The 14,415-nt window shown below is 46.2% G+C and overlaps 1 protein-coding gene across 2 annotated transcripts in view; it reads left to right on the forward strand.

Moving 5' to 3' along the window:
• The window catches only part of CREB3L2 (cAMP responsive element binding protein 3 like 2), a 68,203-nt gene that overhangs the window by 276 nt on the left and 53,512 nt on the right, over nucleotides 1-14,415 (forward strand). The window lies entirely within an intron of this gene.

Consider the following 14,415-nt stretch of genomic DNA (forward strand, 5'->3'; position numbering starts at 1 on the left):
GACGCCGCCGTGGGCGGCCGCGTTTCGGGGGCCGTGGCGGGGTTCCTCGGGTGTCCCGGCGGGCGCCAGGGTCGGCACCGGGCGGGTTTGGCCGACAGGTGCTCGCCGTGACTGTCGCCCCTCGGGGCTGCACCCCCGGGGGCCGGGGTGTCCTCGGGCAGGCCTTGGGGTCCCCTTGCTCCGGGGGTTCTCAGCTCCCTCCCCTCCCGGGAACCGGGATCCCGCGGGCCCCGCCCGGCCGGGGCTTCCTCTGCGCGCTCGGCGTTGCCGCCTCTCCCGGGAGAGCGCTCCGGAATCGCCGGCCGTCTCTTCTTCTTCGAGACCAGACTGCCCCGGCTCCGTCCCGCTCCCCAACGCAGGAAGGAAGTGACACAAGTTTCGATGTTTTTGTTGTTTGTTTTTTTGGCTGGAATCCCCATACTTTGGCTTGCGTAAAACGCATAGTTGGGCAGTTTTGAGGAAATATGTCTGTTGGTTCACTGTTACTCAGGAGGCATCTCGCAAGCGCAGCGATACACCTCTGTAGAGCCCTGTAGGTGTAATCCCGAGTGGAAGTGTGCATGGAGGTCTCCGGTCCGCTGCTGGTGCGAGGCGTGGGGCAGCCACGCTCGCTGTGGTTGTCGAGCACGTGCCTGGATGGAGACCCTGAGGAACATGGTGGTGGCAGCTGGGATGTGGCAGTGCCCCAGGGACAGCGCTTGGCAGGGGCTGCCGCAGGCTCCGCGTTTCTTCCTCGCACCCAAGAGGGTGATGTGCAAATGATGTACAGGGTGATGTGCAAATACAGCCGCAGAGTGAGGGTGATGTGCAAATACATCACCTTGCACCAGCAGGGTGATGTGCAAATACAGAGTGAGGCACCCGGCCCTTCATGGGAGCAGCGGGCATCCCGCAGCCACTGCCTCTGTGCTGATCTTGGCATTAGTCTTGTAGGGCAAACAAGGAAAACCTTATTTGTTGTGTGTGGTAGTCTCCCTGATCCGGGATCGTGTCCGTCACAAGCTCCAAGCCTCGTTCCAGCAGGAAGCAAGCCTGCTGCACGCCTGACGGTCTTTAAACAGTGTTTGGCTTCTTTGTCTTTGAAAGTCCTGAGCTTTCTTGCGCAATGTGTATCTTCTGGCACATCTGGGGAAAGGCAATCCTGTTATGGTGGCTTGGGCTTTTAAAAGAGCCAGCAGGAGCACTTAAAGCTCTTCCTTCAAACTGCTGTTTTCTTGTGTTTTTGGTTTTTTTTTCTTTACCAGCAAGAATGTTGTGAATTAAATGGGAGGCTCATTGGAGAGCGCTCGCCTTCAGATTTTACAGTTGTGCTGACATACTTCCTCTTGCTCTGTTTGGGTCCTTGTGATGAGGATGGAGTTGCCACTCTTAACTTTTGTTTTCTTAGTCAGTGTTCTCATGTCTTCTTTAATTAGTGCTTTGAAGGAGATCTTACACTTGAGCTAGAAATTGTGGCTGCAAGTGACATGGATATGTCTTTTCTGCCCTGTTTCAAAGAGCCTGAGAATTAAGTGTGTCTTGATAAAGAAAACATCCTGTTTGTCTGGTGGATGGAAATGGGATGCTTTTCCCTTTTCTATTTTCAAGTTTTATTGGGGATTTTCAGCTGTGAATGCTATGATGATGAGCATTTTGTAAGAGGGAGTGTGTAGCTGGATCTGCAAAATATTGGGCTGTGGTGACTTTTGTTGGGAGTAACACTGACATTGATTTGTTTGTGTTTGCTGTATTGCTGATTGGGTCTTTTTAGAAGTTTAAGATTTCTTCAGAGACCCTCTTGAAGCCAAATAAAAAGCATTAAATCAATTTATCTTTCTGGTTATTCTTAGAATTCTTCTGAAAGAAGTTTCAGAAAAAAAAAGCAGCCCAACTAAATGCTATAAAGTAGGTGTAGTGAGATATTGCAGTCTTTAAAAAAGAAAAGAATATGTATGAAATTGACATTCTTTAGAGCAAAAAAACCCACACTTGGGCCTGTTGAAGTTTTTCTTTTGTGAATGTGCCCTGCCATGTGGAGGAGAATACCATGCTTGATACCATGAAACACAAGGTCTCTATTTACCTCTGGCCAAAACTTCATAGAATCATTTGAAAAACCCAAAACAAACAAACAAGCTCTGTGGATGAAACATCTGTTCTTCTCCTGGGCTGTGCTTTCTGTCTTGGAGGACTGTTTTGACCCCGTTGTTCTGCTGTTTGCAAACTTACTGCAAGTTTTTTTGGAAGGGTTTTTCTGGAAGGATTGGGATGATGAGGAGATCCTTCCCGTACCCCCTCTGCAGGAGTGCCCACGCCCTGTGCTGTGTGTCACCCTCACAGCCAAGGAACACGGGTCCTACAGCATCCTCACACACTCCTGAGGTGCCCCTTAGCTGGATGTGCAGGTCTGCATCCAAGGAAACTGTGGGCTTGGGAAGAGTCTCTGGGACAGTCATGCAGCCCTGGGGGTGCAAGCTGGACTGGCAGGGGGAGAGGATGATGATGGCTGAGGGGAGAGCTCACGAGCAGGAAGAAGGGTCAGTGCCATTCCACAGTCAGACCTGTGTGTACAGACTGGTGAGGGTGAGAATTCTGTGCCAACTACCTTTTGTGTATTTTGAGTTGAAATTTAACCTTTCTGTGACCAAAAAGGCTGTTCCTGGCTCTTGTTGATTTGATGCTAGCAGACAAGTGTGAAAGCATGCATAGACTTAAAAACTTGACCTCTATTTTAAACTCTTCCAGCCTGCCTTAATTACCAGGGCTGAAATCCAACCTCCTGGGGATTTACATTTCTCTTTAACAGCTGATGATTTCACCAGTGCCTGGAGCTGTGTGAGGAACCCTTCCCTCACCCCACTGGTGCTGTTGGTGATATCATCAGCTGTACCTGGAGAAAGTGGGGCCTCGAGGAGCTCAGCTCTCCTATTGGCAGGCAGCAATCCTGGAGGTTAAAGTCTCGTTAAAGTCCTCAAAGTGCTCACCTAGATGCCAGATAGCTTTATAGCAGTTATTTTTCCAGAGTGGTTTCCCATGGAAGCAAAGGCTGAAAGGTTTCCCAGAGGCGTGTTCATGGTATGTGTCACATGTCTGCATTATATAATCTTCAGCTGTGCTGTAGCTTGTTGTGACTGTGTTGGTAGTGCCCTGTGCTGGCACTCTGCAAGGCAGTATTATTGTTGTTGTTGTTGTTATTATTATTATTGTTAATTTTGTGCTTTTTTCTGGTAGTTGAGCAGAAGGGAAACACAACACCTGCCACTGCCCAAGGGCAGTAGGAGTTTGGCCAGGTAGCAAAACCTCCAGCTTCTTGCTGCTGCTGTTGCTTTCCATAACACACAGGTGGGCCTGAAGTGGGAGAGCCCTGCTGGAGGCTCTGGGGCTCCACTGGAATTGATCTGTGGTTGGCCATGGCCCAGCTGGGACCCTGTCTTCTGTGACAAATGCTACGTCTGATGCAGATGGTTAAGTCTGACAAACACGCCTTGAAATGCCAACTACCTGTCCCATTGCTGGAGGGGGGCTGAAAGGCAGGTGGTTCTTGGACATTTAAAACCTCCTTATGTAATACTGAGGAGGCAGTTTTATTTCCCCCCCCATTTTCATGGCTATTTTAACACATGGGTTGCTGCTTCCAGGTGGTAGCGAAATGCAGCAGCATGCAAGCATGGATGTGATCTTGGCATGGCACATGCAGAACTGCAGCTGCCCTACAGGTGTGGGGGGACAGCAGCTGGCTCTGATATTTATGACTAAATTCCTAGATGTCATGTCCTGGGTGTCCAGATGAGTGGTTAATGGAAGGTAACTTCAAATGCCAAGTAGCCCAAATGGGTTATTTGGTAAAGAGCCTGACTATTGAACCTGGAACTCATGAAAGCATTGAAATTAGTGAAATGGTGAAATGTCTCATTGCTGCTGCTGTTGCCTGAGTGGTGTCTCAGCCCTGTGATCCTGTTTCCATGTTGCTGGTGATGCTGTGGGCAGCTCAGCCCTGGGCCAAGGGTGTAGTGTAGGTTGGAATGAGAGGAGGAGGCTTCCCAGGCTGCAGCTACCAAGTTTCAGTCTCCCTGTGAACGCAAAACCAAAGGTGAAGGTTAATAGTCAGGGTTGTGATTGTCATCTAAGATGGGCTCGGGAAACTCTGAGCTGGCCTTCTTTCCTCCCTATCACAAACCTCTGAACCTCAGCAGTGCTCGCCTGGTGACTCATTTCCTCTGCCACAAAAACGATGGTTGCTGCTACTTTATGCTTCTAACGACTTCTGCAGGAAAGCTGCTTCTGGATGAGCTGCCAGGGAGTGCCTCGAGCTTTTGGAGTACGGCAGTCGTTACTTTAATGGATGACAGGGCTAGATTTTTACAGTCTGTGTGTATTTAATTGAAAGCTGCGACTGCTGCAGCGGGTGTGGATGTGGAGCTGGCTGTATCTCATTGTGTGGTGGCTGCATGTAGCTCTCTGGTGTCAGTATAGTTGGATCCAATTTTTGTTTCATTTTGGTAGGGGGAGAACTACTTCATTTATTTGCACATGGGGTTTGGTCCGTTGCCCACAAACCATAAAGTTGAAATCTCTCATTCTTTCTGCTCTATACACCTGCAGCTGGCTTCATGTAAAATATTTATACAGTCAGTACTTGTAAAGATTTTTCCAAAATTGCAGTGAGGAGGGGAAATGAGAAAGTGAGATTTTTAAATAGTTGTATACAGAGCCCATACAAAGCAGTAGTGTTAAATTTTGTCAATGACTTTCCATATCAATAAAAAAGTCAACATCACAACTGCTGAACAGCAAAATTAGTTGTACATAGTGCCTTTCACTGAAAACCATTTCTCCTCCTCGTTTTCTTCCCAAATTTAAATAAGAAAACTATTCCATCTTGCCAAGAGACATGTCACTTACTTGTAATGGGTCTAACTGATCCACAGTTCCTCTAAAAGCTGAGATAAACACAAGCAGGAGACCTTGAAACTTTACCCTGCTGTTTTCTGACAGTTAAAATTAGAAAAATAGGGGTATTGAGTTGCTGGCTGTAACTGTATAGTGAAGTGCTTGATCTGCAGGAGCTGGAAAAAATGTTAGTCTGTCCTGGGACCAACTTTGAAGCGTGGTAGATAGGAATGAGCCAGCATAATGTACACTATTTATTCTTTTTCCTAATGGACGTGACTGATGTGCACTGTGCTCTGTAAATGTTTCCTTTGGAAAGCCAGTCCTTACACATGGAGCAGGTTGTGCACGATAGCAGGGGTAAAGGAATTTCACTTATGGTGTTACCAGACAGGGCTTTCCTGTGTCTGGAGTTGTTCAACTTATCTGCTGGGCTGGTGGGAACTTGTGCTCTTTGCAGGTCTTTGTTTGCAGTGTGAAGAGTCCCTTCTTAGCCAGAGCTAAGTGAGTTTCCCCTATCATGGGATGGGGACTAGTTTTTTATTAGAGCAGTCTCACTTTTTTAGGATTATCTGTCTGTAGAGGAGGCCAGTGTGTGCTGTGCCTTGCTGGCTACCCCTCCCTCCAAAGAGCTGGGAGCTCTGAGTTGCTGTGGGCTCATTTTCTCTTGGTCCTCCAGCTCACAAGGTCCCTCTGACATACTTGGTTGTTGCTTTGAAGACACTTTGAAAGTAGCCCGCTGTCTCTGACTGGCTAAGTTTTACTGCTGGCTTTGCACTTGCAGATAGGTGCTGCATTTTTGTGCTTTTTTGCATCCAAACGTTGGTTATCAGGCCTTGCTGTCCTTACTGCTGTCTGTACACCTTCCTCCCTCCTTTCCCAAAAGCTGTTTTCCAGTCACTTCATAATACTTGGTTTAAACATCCATCATCCCTGTATCCTCTGTTTTAGGCTGCTTCTCTCCCTTCTGGAGAAGGATTGTTTTGTGGGTGAGTTACTGACAGGTGAAATTGTTTCAGACACAGAGTGTCTGACCTGGCTCAGTGGCATTTGTCACAGGCTGTCTTGGCTGCCGACCCTGAGCTTACAAGGTCCCCCTTTAACTCCTCTGATTCCCTAGAGCATCTTGCCTTTTTCCAAGAGAAATAGGTTCCTGGTGGATCCCTGAGGGGTGCTCTCACAGTAGAGCTCTGTGTTTTCAAGAGGGCACATTCTTTTATGCTGTTGCTCCCTATTCATCTCTCTCGGAATCATGGAGATGCCTTCTGGCTGTGTTTTTTTTGTGGGTGACAAGACCTGACAGTGCAGTTCGGCACCTGGATGTAACCACAGGCTGTTGTGGCAGCTGCCTGCGAGCTCATCCAGTTTTGAAATGACTTTTTTTTGCCAGAAATTAGCTTTCAGGTTTATCAGTTTCCTGACACAGCTTGTCCTGTAGCAGCCCAGGTACTGATGCTGATGTGAAAGTGCAGGCAGGAATATTTGGCTGGAGAAGGGGTAGTGGAACTGCATTTTGAGCTAAAGGAATGTGCAGTGGGAATAGTCAGAGTAGATTTATGAGTTGTGCTTAGATGCAACCCTGATGTGCATGTGTGTATTTGTTTGATACCAGTGGACTCTGATTTGGATGTCACTGGAAAGAACAGGGTTTGCCTGGAAGAGGTATTTGTTCAAGGATCAGTAGGAAAAAGGCTTGTTTGAGAAGGACGTGGGTATGTAGCAGAAAAACAGACAGACCTGATTTTCAAGGAAGTACTGATGTTGGATTGGTCCATGACCCCACCACCCCTCCAAGATGTCAAGTGCTGGTGAAAAGTGGAGGCTGCCTTGGATGCGAAATTATTTTTCTTTCATAAAAGCGAAAGGAATGGCATGCAAAGAATAAGCTTGGCTTAGGGTCACAATTTTGCTGACAAATATGTTGCCCTTTCACCCCTCTGAAGTTAGTAACAGGCAGTAGAGAAGGCAGGTGAAAAATGGTGGGGTTTAACAAGGCATAGCTGAGGTGCACATTCAGTCTGAGATGCTGAGCTTTTCAGAGCAGGGACTTTCTCCTCATTCTCTATCTGCAAGCTATCAGACACAGATCACAACTGCAGAAAAGAAAGTCACTGGACTGAGTGGAGTACTAAATGTGTGCAGGAAGGATACACATACTCTACCAAATAATGAGCATTCCCTCTCCTGAGGGTGAGTAGGGAAGCAGAGAAGGCAATGTGGGAAAATAAAATGTGGTTAAATGGGATAGACCTTAATTGCTAGAGCTGTCCCCATAGGTGCCATCCATCCAAATGTAGAGCTGAATACTGCCAGTGACCTCTCTGTGCCTTCTCTGTGTCTTGGAAACTACTACCTTCTATTTTTTTTTGCCATCTGCTCCTAACTGGCTTTCAATCTTCTGTATGTGATCTGGCTCTGCTGTGGTGACAGGCAAAAATTTAATGGAAAAACGTGACACCCACTTCATCTCTCTCCTCTCTGCCAAAGAAAAACATTCCTCTGCAGCTGTGCTGGGGCTGGCTTTGTCCTTTCATGCAATCTGTCAGTCATATGGGGTGAGAAATAGAGACCAGGCTGCTGTAATAACCTCTTTGGGAGCTTTGGGTGTCTTAGGGAGCTTCAGGCATCCTTCCTTGCCAGATTGGATGTGTCCTGAGCAGCAATGCAGGACAGAAGTTGGTGGAGGGTCCTCTCCTGTAGTGCAGGGGCCAAGAGCAATATTCCTGATGGGCTTTAGTGGCTCACCTGGAGCTGGGCTCACTGCAGTCCTGCACCTCTGCTGAAATGAGCCCAGGCTGTTTGGTGAACCTGCAGCACTCATCTCTGAGCTCTTGCTGCAGCTGAAGTTGCCTTCAGGGGTAAGGAGTGTACTTTTTTGGGTGAGATGGGCTTTCCTCCAGACAGGAGGAAAGTAATTTTCCCTTGTTCTGCACTAAGGATGTTGAGTGTTGTTGTTCTCTGTTTTGGATGAGAACAGAGTCCTCAGCTCTGGCAAAATTCTTTGAAGCTCATGGTGACTTGTGGAGCAAGAGAAGCATCTTTCAGTTGCTGTGCTTAGGAGACGTGGTTTAATTTCTCTTCTCCAAAGTTTGGATGCTGTGATGTGAAGGTCTGTAGAAAAGAGTGGAAAAAGAGTCAGGCTCTTTACACCACAGCATGACGGGAGGGTGGGAGGAAGTGGACATCAGCAGAAGTAAGAGAGGTTCAGACTTGTAAGGAAAAAGGGCTTTCACAGTGAGGATAATGGAGCACTGGAGAGAGAGCTGCCCAGGAAGACTGCACCCCCTCCTTCCTTGGAAGTTTTTAAGACCTGACTGGCTAAAGCCCTGAGTAGGCTGGTCTTAGCTTAGTGTTGTCCCTCTTTGGGCAGCAGGCTGGGCTAGAGATGACCTGAGCCTCTTTCCAGCTGGACCTATGCTGTGGTTCCTTTTACAGCAGTCTGGACTCAAGACACTTACCTGCTCAGGTTGAGATAGGGCACTGCTGGGCAGCAGACTGGTTTGTTTCAAGGCTGTTTGTCTATGCTACCTCATACCTGTGTTATTTCCTTGTTGTGGATAACCCTGAAACTGTGGGTGTGGGAAGAGACCACCTTGTGGATTAGCTCATGTGAGTAGCATGGAGGAGGTTTTGTAGACCCTAAAACCTGAAAAACACCCAACCAAAAGAAACCCCAAACTCCAGTCCTTGAATACCAAGCAGATCTCTGTCCCTTCATCCCTGCAGCAAATTCTGTGCACAAGAGAATGCTTATTCCAAGGCTGTTTTTTCCCCAGTTTTAGGAAAAAAATAGGTTCTTTTGTTGGTTTCTGTAATCCGCCTGCAATGTTTTGATTTTGTGGGGGTTATCTGAACACATGTGTGTTCTCGTTTATGGAGCCTCTGGTACCCACAGGAGAGATTTGTGTATGTGTAGAACCAAAACTCAGAAGCAGCAGAGAACTGATCTTTGGTCCTGGATTTTCTCACCACTGCTGGAGCAGTGATGGCACAGTTGCCTTAGAAAGCCTGGGATATTACAGACACAGTGATGCCTTCAGGAGGGGCCAAGACTAAGAACTTAGAACTAAGGCTGCAGTATTTCTTGCAACCAGACACCTGGCTTTCTGGGATCTGTCCTGGCTGGCAAAGGATGAAGACTGAAGGAAAATATGATGTCTGAACTCTCCACTTTCATAACTGCTAATATGAGGCAGCGGCTGACTTTCTGCAAAACATCTGTCTTTCTCATCATGGGTGTAACTGGCCTCGTCATCAGCACTGATGGCATGTCTTGTTTGAGCTCCTTGGTGCTGCAGCTCCCTTCCCCTTCTCCTCTGTGCCTCCCCCCTGCGCTGCTGGGTGGGTGACTCAGGCCTGGGAGTGGCGTGGGCTTTCAGGCAGGCTGGTAAGATGTGTTTTTTAGAAAAAGGGCAGAAAGCAGAAGGGTTCTTTTTAAAAAAGTAAAGCAAACTGGCACTGCCTACATATAGCTCTAATGCCTTGCGTGCTCCCTGGTGAAATGCCACAGGGAGTGAGGGCTCTCTGGGGATGTCCATTGTGGCTGGCTGTGAGCCATCTGCCCTTCCTCTCACTGAGAAACATTTCTCCCTTGCCTTTCCAGATGGAGAGTGCCATCCATGTGATTCAGCTTGCCTGGCTGACCCCTTCCCTCACAGCACTCCTGCAGGGGCTGAACCTGAGGCTCACTGGGAGAGGGCAGGAGCTGGCAGCTGCAGGAGGGCTCCAGATGTGTGTGGGTGCAGCTGCAGGAGGGCTCCAGATGTGCGTGGGTGCTGCTCCCTCGGGATCTAGAGCTGGCTCTCTCTGCTGACTGCTGGAAGGCACTGCTCAGGCATGACTGCCTGCAGGAACAGGCATGGCAGGAATGAGCTTTGGCTCTGCTTTTAAGGCATGAGCTTTCTGGATGCAAAATTTGTCTCCTCCTTGAGCCTTAATGCTTTTGCAGTTCTTTCTCAATTCAGCTCGTTTCCTTCTCGTGGCTTTCAGTGGATGCTGTCGCTTGCCAGAAGGACTAAAAGAGAAAAAGTAGCATTTTGTACTTGCCCAGGGTGACTTGTGACTTCTCACTTGGCTGTACTCATTCAGAACAAAATTTCAGCTAAATTTCCATCAGAAAAGTGCTTTGGGGAGTCTGCTCTGTGACTTGGGAACGTTTCCCTGTTGCCATTGCTTGTTTGTTGGGTTGTTAGAAATATGTTAGAAAAACCACAGGGAAAAGATGAACTCAATTTATATTCCTGTTTTTTTTCTCAACTACAAACACTGCCAGATCTGCAAGATCAAAATGAACACAAAAGTGTCACTGACTTTCAGAAATGTGCAGTTAAAATCCTGATTACTTTTCTAAAAAGTTTAAAGGCATTTTATGTCCAGAACATCTTTTTTTAGCTTTAATGAAAAAAGAACCTTGCTTGGGACAGCTTGCTGGCAAGATTAGTTGGGGAAGGGAAAAAAATCCTACTAGGTTTTAAGATGTGGCTTTAGTGCTCCAGAGGGACATTACATGGTGTGGTGGCTGGGATGGAGCTACGAGGAAATTGTTTCAAATTCACAGGCATTTGAGGGGGAAAAGGGAGCTTGGAACTGTAAGCAAGAAACAAGAGTCTGCAGAAACTTGCATTGCTGAAGAGGCTTCTGAAGCAGTTATTGAGTGCAGAAAGCTGTGAAGTCTGGGTGTAAAGGAGACTGGGTTGTGGCTGGGGATGGCCAATTAACAGTGCTGCTACTATTGTGGTGATTAAAGTGTTGAAAAGTATGGTTTGGGGAGACTCTTAAAAACCTGGGTCTTGCAGGTGTCATGGTTTGGGTCTTGCACTATGTCACGGTTTGGCTGAGGACTTTTCAGTTCTTGACACCTGGATATCTGAAAGAGGCTAATTTGGGAGAATTTCAGGAACAGCCGCAAAAGCAAGTGGTTGAAGTAGATGATTTGTGAGAAATTATCACAAACATTAAATATGTATTGCTTTAAAGGTAGACAGGTGTTTGGAGGAGTTTGAGGAAGTGGTGTGATCAGAACAGTTTATATTAAGCTAACATTGCTATTCTTGAGGCATCTTTCTCAGTTTCATGTGATGTATGTAATGTCATTTTCAGTAATAGTACCAGAATAGAGCATCTGAAAACTTGGATTTCAGCTGTGGTTCTTGTAACACACAGATAATGAGTATTTCTGTACTCACAGCAGGATCCCTTCAGAGCTTTGTGCTTAGATTAAAATTATCATAAAGGGGATTATGAATCTTAAGCTATCATTACACTGTGCCTTTTTTAAAATGCTCATGTCCTCTGGTAGTACCTTTTCTCTTTTTGTCCCATCTAATGCTTAGAGGCTAGAGAAGGGTAGAAAAGAATCAGTGTGAAGTAAAGAGAAATGGATGAAGATCAGCAAAGAATATCCAAGGAGAAAACACAATGTTGGCAAATATAAAGATAGAAAGGAGATTTCTCTAAATGGTGTCATGTGAAAATTAGCCACTGTCACTAATTAGGTTGCCTTGGAACCAATATGGAACAAATAATCAACATGCCTTGGAACCAATAAATCTAGATAACTGGAAATCCAGATAGGCTGGAAGGTCCCAGAGGGGAAGTTTGGCTTGTTGACATTGATTTTTGTTGGGTTATGACATTATGAGGAAATACCTGAAAATATTCAATTAATAGAGTAAAGGGGAGGAAATTAAAACTATGCACTGGAGATCCTGGTACCCAAGATATGTAAAAATACTTGGAATCTTTTAGTATTCCACAGTTACAGAGTGCAATAATACAGAGAGGATTTAACCCTAATAGGTAGAATTTAATTTTAATTAAACCTTAATTTAAGGTGGTGTTGTGGAGCTTTCCATTAAATTCAGACAAACCTGGTTTCATTCTTTGAGATGCAAAAAAAAAATTATAGTAAATGGAGAAATTTTGCAAGCAATTGGGCTATTTATTTCATTGTATTGGCTGAAAGATTGTACCACAAAGTGTGTGGAATTAAAGGACTGACTCAAAGTAGTTGCTAATGGAGACCTGGTGTCAGAGGATAGATTTACTGGATTCTGCTAAAAGGTACCAGACTGGAGGCTTCTCAAGGTTTTTATCCATGGTCTGAAAGCAAAGTTATGTGACTAGGAACAATAAAATGTGTCTAGCCATGGGACAGGTGAATACATATTGGAAATCAAGACTTGGAATGCAATAACAAAAAAAGTGCTAAAATATGCTTGAGTTAAGAAAAAGGCTCATTCCTCAGTCTTTGAGGCACACCCATGTTCTCTTCTGGCAGTTATATTTCAACAAATTATCAGATCCTATATAAGGGTACCTCATAGAAACAGTGGATTAGGACAGGGAAGATTAGGAAGGTTTCATAGTCCTTTCTAGCTTGAAATGCTATAAAACTTTATTGCTGGGTCTGTTGATTCTGGATACTTCAAGGTGTAACATACATCACAGCATTTGGTCATTTTCCTGAACTGTTGATTTCAGTGAAGTTTAAATAAGTGGTTTAATTGCTCCAAGCTGTTTTTGAACTGCTTCTGTTTATCATGACACCTCTTGGCACATATAAAGGAGAAAAATGTACAAGCCAGATGGAGAAGGATAAGATTTCTGCTAGAAAAAAGGTGTTAGTCCCAAAATACAAGGCCACCTTTATGTACGTTCCTTCTTGAAGTTGACTACCAAAGGTGGCCTTGTATAGAGTGGGTAAAACACATGTGATTGGTGTCAGTGTGCCAAGGGTCTTCAACCCTGACAAGGGAAGGGCAGAAGAAAAGCAGAAAGCAAGGCAGTTAGGGTGAGGTGTGAGGAAGAAGGGAATGTGTGAGAAGATGGGATAAATATACAGATAAAAAAGCAAAGTTTGTAGCTTTCATTTTAAAGGTATAATTAATGGAAGACGGTTGTTATGGTACCAACTTTTACCCAGTGTTTAACAGTGGAAGATTGTTCTTGTCCCTCTGTGCATCACTCTACATGCCTGTACTTTTCTACACCATCATCTGGAGGAAGCTTAAAATCTCTTGGCTGTGGCAGGCCTTACCTCATTAATGCCTGTCTAGAACTTCTGCAGCATTTTAACAAGCCTGGAGGTCTCTATGTGATCCAGGGTCAGTATCCTCATAGTTTATAGGGAAATAGTCTTTAATTTTGACATGCAGATTGAAACAGGAGGAGGAGAGGGCCTGGGACATTTGGGAAGGGCTAGTAATTTTTCTTCCTTAGCATCTCTGTATTTAGGCAGCTGGCAGACAGAAGATACTGGCTTAAACTGCTTCCATGGCATGGCATAACCTTTTGTAGTGGTAATGCTGTTTTGGTTTTTCTCTGGAATTTGCTAGAAGCAAAAATATTTTATTCTAGTGTAGTGTGGACAGCATATGTAGCTTGAAAGTGTCCAAAAGCTGTATTGGAAACGCGGCAATGACCAGCACTCTGCTGGTCCCATCTTCTCTAAAGCAGTGTTGCTTCTCCTTGTGGCATGAAGTCCCAGTGTGCCTGTGGGGTGGTGGTGGTGTGTGGGGGAATGCTGCTGCACTCGTGGAGTGGCCCCTTCCTGACCTGCTCAGCATGGAGTGCCTCCTGGAGAATGTCTGGCAAGGAATGAAGTTCCTCAGCCTGATGATCCTGTCAGGCTGGTCAGGCTCCACCAGGAGAGGCTGGAGCTACGTGCTGCTGGGAGTCACCTCTGGAGCCTGTCTGGGGATGGAATAAATGAGCAATGCTGGCCGTTCAGCACCACTTAATTTGTGGGGTAAGTTCTCCTCCTGTGACTGCCTTCGTCATTCTGCTGTGCAAAGGTAACCCGTGGCAGTGGAGCCACAGGACAAGACATGCCTGGCTTTTCAGAGTACTGCCAGAAGACCTTTGAGGGGTCTCTCTTGACTTACATGTCCTCTCTTAATTGAGCCTCTTAAGGCACTTTCCAGCAGGTGTCCCAAAAATCTCACTTCCCACTTCTGCTTAGATCTCCAGCAAGAGGTGTGGTGTTTGAGGCAGGCACGCTGCATTCCATCAGTTCAGTCAAGCAGCAGGGAAAAATGGGAGTCAGAATTCTGTGGAGACGATATGAAGTGAGTGAGCAAATGCCTGACAAAACCTGGACCAAGTAGGGGTGTGAAGAAGTGAGGAGGCAGGTGGGGTGAGGAAATGTGATGAGTTGTGTGCAGCCCAGGCTGTGACATCAGAGGTCTGCACTGCGTGCCAAAGAGAGATGGCTGTGCTGGTGCTGGGAAACAGCTCTTTGACCAGCTCAGTCGCTGGCAGATGCTGCACTGTGTGTGAGCTTTGAGGCAGTGCTGTGACAATCTGAAATGTGTCTGGGTGATGCTTTGTTTCATTAAGCAGAGATATTTGACACATCTTGGAGTGGAGCTGTACTCACACAGGAGCTGATCTCCCCTCTGGACTTTGGAGGGGAGAGGGGCCTGGTGTAGAAGCAGCCCTGAGGTTACACATGACCTGGTGCTGTCTCATAGAAGCAGGGAGGAGGTTGGGTTTTTTTTGTCTCTAAGCAGATTGTCAAGGACTTCTCTGAAGTATAAGGACACA

The sequence above is a fragment of the Passer domesticus genome, chromosome 5, assembly GCF_036417665.1.
Source record: "Passer domesticus isolate bPasDom1 chromosome 5, bPasDom1.hap1, whole genome shotgun sequence".
NCBI classification, from domain to species: Eukaryota; Metazoa; Chordata; class Aves; order Passeriformes; family Passeridae; genus Passer; species Passer domesticus.